Source organism: Triticum urartu, chromosome 3A, assembly GCF_056163025.1.
Source record: "Triticum urartu cultivar PI428250 chromosome 3A, HENAU_Tu73, whole genome shotgun sequence".
NCBI lineage: Eukaryota > Viridiplantae > Streptophyta > Magnoliopsida > Poales > Poaceae > Triticum > Triticum urartu.
In genome coordinates this window covers 743,605,687-743,612,898 of record NC_141875.1, presented here as the reverse complement: position 1 = coordinate 743,612,898, position 7,212 = coordinate 743,605,687, and the positions used below count along the sequence as shown (strand labels likewise).

Here is a 7,212-nt window from a genome sequence, read left to right as displayed (position 1 = left end):
AGCTTCGTTTTATTGAAGAGAATTGTATGTCCGCTTGTTACCATGTTAAGTCATCCCAAGTATTGAACGTGTGTGTCCATTGAGAAAAGAAGTCAACACTTGTACATTGCTGACTCAAAATCCTGTAGCCAGCTAATGTGTGTAGTACATTTGGGAAGATGCCTGTACTTCATTAAATGCCAGCAGCTAGAGACAGGATAATACAGATTTAGCCATCAATTATTGATAATAAAGAAACGACAAAAAATTTGACAAAAGATTGCATCCAGATGTAACTAGATGACAATAGATCAATGAACTATCGTCCATTGTTTAATGCTTTCACTTGAACGGATCGACAGAGCTCATCATCTCAGTACAGGAACAGGAAGCCGGCGTTCGTCTCCAGTCCAGCAGGGATCTCAGGTGACAGAGGCATCCCCATCTCATCTTCAAACCCTGGCAGGTGAGGAATCACCATCTGCATCTCCTCCATATCCATCCCCGCGGCGAACACCAGCGGTGGAGGCATCTCCTGCATATCCATCCCGGCGGTGACTGCCTGTGCCAGAGGCAGCTCCATCAACAGCTCCTGCTACATATTTATCTCGGTGGCGAACAGCTCAAGCGGAGGCAGTGTCGCCATCAGCATCTGATGCTCCTGCTGATACCGAGCCCCAAAGTACTGCCACTGATCATGAAGAGCTGCAGCGGCAGCGGCGGGGCCACCTCCTCCATGCGGCTCACGTCGACGGGAAGAGAATCAGGTTGCGCATTCGGAGACGACGTCCTTCACCCGCATCAGCGCGGCAAAGAAGGCTACCAAGTCCTCGTCCCCCATGTTGCGCATGTTCGGGTCGACCTAAGCCGCTATTGGCTCCCCCGCATCACACTCCTTCGCTGTGACCTCCTCGCGCTCGGTCTGCTTCTTCACCTCGACCAGGTCCGTGCGCAGCTCGTCGAACTCCTGGTGCAGCTTTTCCATCTTCTGATCTTCACTGGCAGCACCCTCCTCCCCCGCACCCTCCCCCACAGAGTGGCCTCCTGGGTGCCAGTCAGGACCGCCAGATTGCTCGCCTTGCTGAAGAACCCCACGTGGCCCTTGGAGAATCAGACGTGCGGGGCATCATCCTGCTCGATCCGTCGGATGAAGGTCTTCTTCCGGCCGCTGCCCCCCCCCCATTGGGCCCTGCCATTACTTGCTCGCTCTGTGGCTTAGCTCAAAGAAAGGGAAGGAGAGGACTTTATATAGCAATCAGGACTGAGCTAGGTGCATTAAGTGTGGTGATAGGCCATGAGATTCGATTCGGTATTTGCTAAGCTATATGTCAAAGGATAACTAAATACTCTATCGCGCAACAACGACGTGCTTCCGTTTTTCGAGAAACTGTTGGTCGGGTGCATCCCAGATTTTTTTTTTGAAAATAGAGAAGGGCAGCGGACCGGGGCAGCCGCCGGGGCCAGATCTAGACGGTGGGTGGGGCTCAAGGAGTTTGGTCCGGCACGGAGCAAGCAAGCACCGAAGCGGAAGCTTCTTGTCCCTCGGAGACCAATGCCAAAAATTGAGAAGGCAGCGCCACTGAAGCTCCAGGGCATGGAGGGGGGAAGCGCGCTCTAGGGCGCCGGCAGTCCTGGACTTCCGACATGGGGAGGGAGGTGAGTGGGGAAGGGTGGAGGGATATTATACCGGAGGAGGGGAGCAGAGATACGGTGGAGGCGATAGACGATCTAGATTTCCGAGAGACGAATGGGCGGAGTATGTTCTCGTTTGGTCTCTTGGCAACCATGGATGGATTGGTTTTTTTTATTCAACAAGGGAACCAACCCTACCTTCTTAACCTACGGGGATTCCGTTACCCAACCACATAGTGTGGTTAGCTTCTACAAACAAGTTAAGTTGGTGAGTGGGGGTTTGGTGGGTAGGGTACCGTGGAATACTCTACAAGACTTCGATGATAAGTAAAGGCGTATCTAGAGGTCCCCTCGGAATAGGGCCCAAGGAAATTTTTAGGGGATAGGGCAGAAAAAGAGGAGCGATGGGCCCCCATACTAGGAGGCACACATAACACATTCCTCCTTGACAGCCCATCCTCGATGGGTGTGCTTTGGACCATGAAAAACTGGTCCTATAATTTCAACCTTGCGTGAGCCGCCAAGTATCCTTGCTTGCCCTACGGCGACCTTGGCCATTTCATGCTCGCCGTCACCCCGGTACCTGAGCCCGCATCGGACCTCGTGTCACCTCAGAATAATGTCAGGAACTCCGCGTCCATTTATACATTAAAATTAAGTAGTCTATTCGTTCACACATGTTACATCGATATGGACGTGATAAAAAATGTACATGTATATATTTTTTTCACACAGAAGCTAGCGTTCCTAACAATGAGCGTATTCCGGCGAAAATTTATCTTTTTCCTGGGCACACATTTGATACAACACATGAAATATATATACGCACCTCAAATCACCCACAAAAAATTGTCAGGAACCCCGCGTCGCCTGACAGGCAAAACAAGGGAGATCTAGATCGCACCCCCGCATTCTCTCGTCCCTCTTACTCATCTCGCCGCACAATTAATTCTTTTATCGCACACGCTGAATAGTTTTCCCATAAGCAGCCCACGTTTTTTGAATTTGGGGTACCCATCTCATAAATATGGCACGAACATTTATACATAAATTGTTTTTTATTATATTTAAAAATATGTTATTAACATTTAGTCTTTCAAATCTATTAAATTCCAGCCACTGATTTCTAATACTTATTGAAGAGCACCTGCAAGCGCTTGGGGAATCAGGTATGTTAGGCATCCTCTTGATCGTCTTCTTCCGACGACAGCCACCCCCTGATTAGGGGCCACCATTGCTCGCTCAGTGACTGGCATACAGAAAGAAAGCAATAATAGAGAAGGTCAATGCAGATGAGTGCGTTACTACATCTCGAGGTAGGGGGTGGGTAGATAACAACCGATAGGAGATGAATCACTAAGATGAGCTATCTACATTAAAAATCCAGATTGGCATGCATTGAGATTTGTTCTACTCTCTGCCGAATTGTGAGATCTAGGCAGAAAAGTGTAACTCAGTATTTACGAAAAAAAATGGATGAAAATTTGAAGAATTTCTGAAACGTAAATTACATGTTGGATAAGTATGTACGATCGGATTAGCACATCTCTTAATTAAGTAAATGAGACGAAAACTCTAGTAAGTCTGAAACTCAGTGGCGCCGTATATATATATTTTTCGGGGAACATAGAGAAATTTATTCGACCAAATGCTCTCTGGACCATCATGCAAGAGACTACTGACCCTGAATCTGGATGGTTCGGCCAGCCAACTCTCAGTTAAAATAGATACATGTGCAGAGATTCTTGGCACAAAGATGAGATGGAGTGCCGAAGCACGGACTACATATTGAATTAAATGTAGTAATATCAGGACCTAGCTGACCTATTTCTGCAATGATTGGAGCCACAACTGAACAATAATTGTGACAAGTATTCCAAAGATTAAGAACTGCCAGGCAATCAGTCTAGACTAAGACTTTAGGGAAGCCTCTGATGTTAGAAAAATTGATGCCCTCTCCAACGACTTTGTTTTAATATAAGTTGAACAGTAACTCCAAAGAGCAGTTTGCTCCTGGCTCCCATAAACCTAGTTAAATATCAAACACCAAATCCATCTCCTTCAATGGAATTGATAAAGCTTACAGCTATATCCATGTTTAACATAATGATATCGTCTTGTCGAGACCGCCATCCACGGCCTAACCAAATATAGCGTTTCTTGCAAGGGATGTCCAGAAGTAAAAGTGCTTCTTTTGGGAGTTTGATTGAGTTTACCCGATCAAGCTACTCTTTCTCAAGCAGGTGTCTAACTATTCTATTAGTTCCAAATAGACTACACGATGGTAATAATTTTTTATTGCTGGTTATTCGTGTACAATTAATCTGACAGGATATCAAGGGCCAATGTATTTGGATGGAGCCATGGTAGTCGAACATGAAACCATAACCCAGCTCATGTGTTTTAATGTCATACTAAATAATGATTCTCAGTGCAGTACCCAGCTCAGCCAAGGAATTTCCTCTCCGGCCGCTTCTATATAAACCTCGGTGACCCTGAGAGATCTTCCTCCACCTCCTCTTTCCTCTTCCTTCATCCCCGACACTGAGCGAGCGAGCAATGTTGGCCAGGAGGATGGGCGGCAAAGACTGGAAGAAGACCGCCCTCCGCTCGATCCTCAAGAAGGACGCCCGGCATGTGTGTTTTTCCAAGCACAAGCGGGGGCTGTTCAGCAAGGCCACCACGAGCATGCTGACCATGCTTTTGTTGAGTCAACCTTGGTCAGCAGCATTTACACAGATGCATGCATAGTTGCATGCCGGCAGAAGCATCAGCTGTTACTTAGCAAGGTAGTAATGGGCAGGTCGGCAGCAATACTTGCGTGCCTTACTATCTAAGGTAATAGCTAGCTTACTATTGTAGGTAGTAGGCTGTGACATATGTGCTCACGTCACAGCTACAAAAATATCCCAGTACTAGGTCGGTTCACTTAGCTATAAAAGGAGCTTCACCCCGGCCAGTTGTAAGCATTCCATTCCGATCAAATACAAGGAAACAAGCCACTTTAGTTTCCTCCTCTACTCGTGAGTGTACCAGCTTCACTACTAGTGTGTGTGTGTGTGAGCAGGGCCGTGTGCTCTGCTAGTTTACTCTAGCTATAGTTTAGACTTGGTTGATCTTCAGACAACTAGCTACTCGCTAGTTCGGGCCAACAATTGGTATCAGAGCCTTTGGTTAGGCCGAAGCATATGCCGAAAGAAGGCGTCGCCGGCGACGGCTCCATGACCGTCGGGGAGAGCTCGGCTGAGGAGGCGCGTGCGGCGGACGCGCTTGCACTGCGAGGCAGGCTAGGAGGGAAGTTGGGTGCACCACGCTTCATGCGAGACGTGGGCATGTCCAGCACCTCCTTCCCTCTCCTCACGCGGACCAACTACCCCAGTTGGTCGGTCATGATGAAAGTCATCATGGAGGCGCGGCATATGTGGAAAGCCGTGGATACCGGCGATGTCGAGTACGAGGAGGACCGGTTGGCGATGGAGGCAATCTTGCGCTCCGTCCCACCGGAGATGGTGCTCACCGTTGGCGCCAAGGAGACGGCCAAGGAAGCATGGGACACCATCAAGACTCTACGCATCGGCGTGGAGCGCGTACGGGAGTCGAAGGCCTAGACCTTGCGCCTCCAGTACGAGGAGATCCGGTTCAAAGCCGGTGAACAAGTCGACGACTTCGCCTTGCGGCTGCAAGGTCTCGTCAACAAGCTCGCAACGCTCGGAGATCACATCAACAACAAGATGATGATTCTCATGTTCCTCCGTGTCGCCCCCAGGCAGTATAAGCAACTGGCCTGGTCCATTTAGAGCTTGGTGGATCTCTCCACCACGACGATCAAGGGGCTGGTAGGGCGGCTCAAGGTCGTCGAGGAGCGTGGCGACGAAGCTGACAACCGTGCTGGCGGTGAACTACTGCTCACCAAGGAGCAGTGGGACGCGCAGCTTCAGCAGCGTGGCCGCGACAGCTCTTCCGGCAGTGGGGGAGGCACCCCCACGGGAAGCAGAGGGTCGTGACAGAGGCGGAGGCCCACCCAGAGTGGCGGCGGCAACCGCGGTCGCAAGCCAAACCAGGCAGGGCGAGGCACTAGAAACGGTGGCAAGTGTCGCTACTGTAACATGCCGGGTCACTGGATCCGGGATTGCCACAGCTGGAAAGCCGACGAGGCAGCCGCGGCAACGGCAAACCACGTCCATGCTGACGTGGACGGCGGGCCGGCAATGATGCTGTCATGAGTCGAGCCCGTGCAGGAAAGCTCAGTGTCTCTCGCAACCACGGCCCCGACATCCACCCATTCCGTGCGAGAGGCATGGATCCCGTCCATGGGAACCATCACTCCAGTGACAGGCGACAACGACGTTCTCGGGGCCTGTCGACTGGGAGGCGATGAAGACCCGGGTGTGGGGGAGCCACACCCGGCGACGGTGTCCCCGACAACCTCGGGACCCGACGATGTCGCGTAAGTTGGCGCGGGAATGACGCATATGGCGGACCATGCTCCGACCATGATGCTGGCGACCATCGACTCTGTGCAGGGGTCACCCACACCCCAACGACGAGATGTTCGGGGTCTACTGCTTTGGCGGGAGATGGCTCCCCGACAACGGCATGTGCGTGCGGCTTAATCTTCCTCAACGAGGAGAGAGCCATGACCACACCCACGCTTGCAGGAGGCAAGCAAAGTGAGGGTTGGTTCCTCGACAATGGCGCCACGAACCACATGACTGGTTCGGTCGATGCGTTCGCGGAGCTGAACCGCTCAATCACCGGGAAGATGCGGTTTGCAAACGGATCCTTAGTGGAGATCCACGGGCACGGGACCGTCGTCTTCGCCGAGAAATGGGGTGATCACAGGGCGTTTATAGACGTCTACTTCATCCCGGCGCTGAAGAGCAGCGTCGTGAGTGTCGGACAGCTCGACGAGGGCTGGTTCGACATCAGCATCCGCCGCGGTGTTCTCACCATGCGCGACCAGCAGAAGAGGCTGCTCATTGAGGTAACCCGCTCGCCAAACCGCCTATACAAGCTCTTCTTTCGACCCGTGCATCCTGTGTGCCTTGCTGTCGGCCATGTCTCCGACGCGTGGCATTGGCATGCCCGGCTATGACACCAGCACTTCGACGGGTTACGAAAGATGGTGCGAGGCAACCTCGTTCGTGGGCTACCTCACATCAAGCACGCCGACGAGCTGTGCGATGCATGTCTTGCCGGGAAGTAGCGGCGCCTGCCCTTTCCCGAGAAGGCACGCTATTGGGCGCAGAAACCCCTGGAGCTGGTTCACGGGGACCTCTGCGGCCCAATCACCCCGGCAACTCTAGGAGGGCGTCGCTACATCCTGCCGCTAGTCGACGATTATAGCAGGTTCATGTGGGTGCTTCTCCTCGCCTCCAAGGACGAGGCGGAGCAAGCCATTGTCAAGGAGGAAGCGACAACAAAGGTCGAGTGTGGCCACAAGCTGCGTGTGCTACGCATGGACCGTGGCAGCGAGTTCACGTCGGCCACATTCTACAAGCACTGCGCCGATAAAGGGGTGCAACGTCACCTCACAGCCCCTTACTCGCTGCAGCAGAACGGCGTCGTCGAGCGGAGGAACCAAACTATGCTCGGGATGGC

The 7,212-nt window shown here is 52.0% G+C and overlaps 1 pseudogene; it reads right to left on the bottom strand.

Moving 5' to 3' along the window:
- Positions 1-352: 352 nt before the first annotated feature.
- LOC125547404 (uncharacterized) lies at positions 353-4,310 on the bottom strand (annotated as a pseudogene).
- Between the last annotated feature and the right edge of the window lie 2,902 nt (positions 4,311-7,212).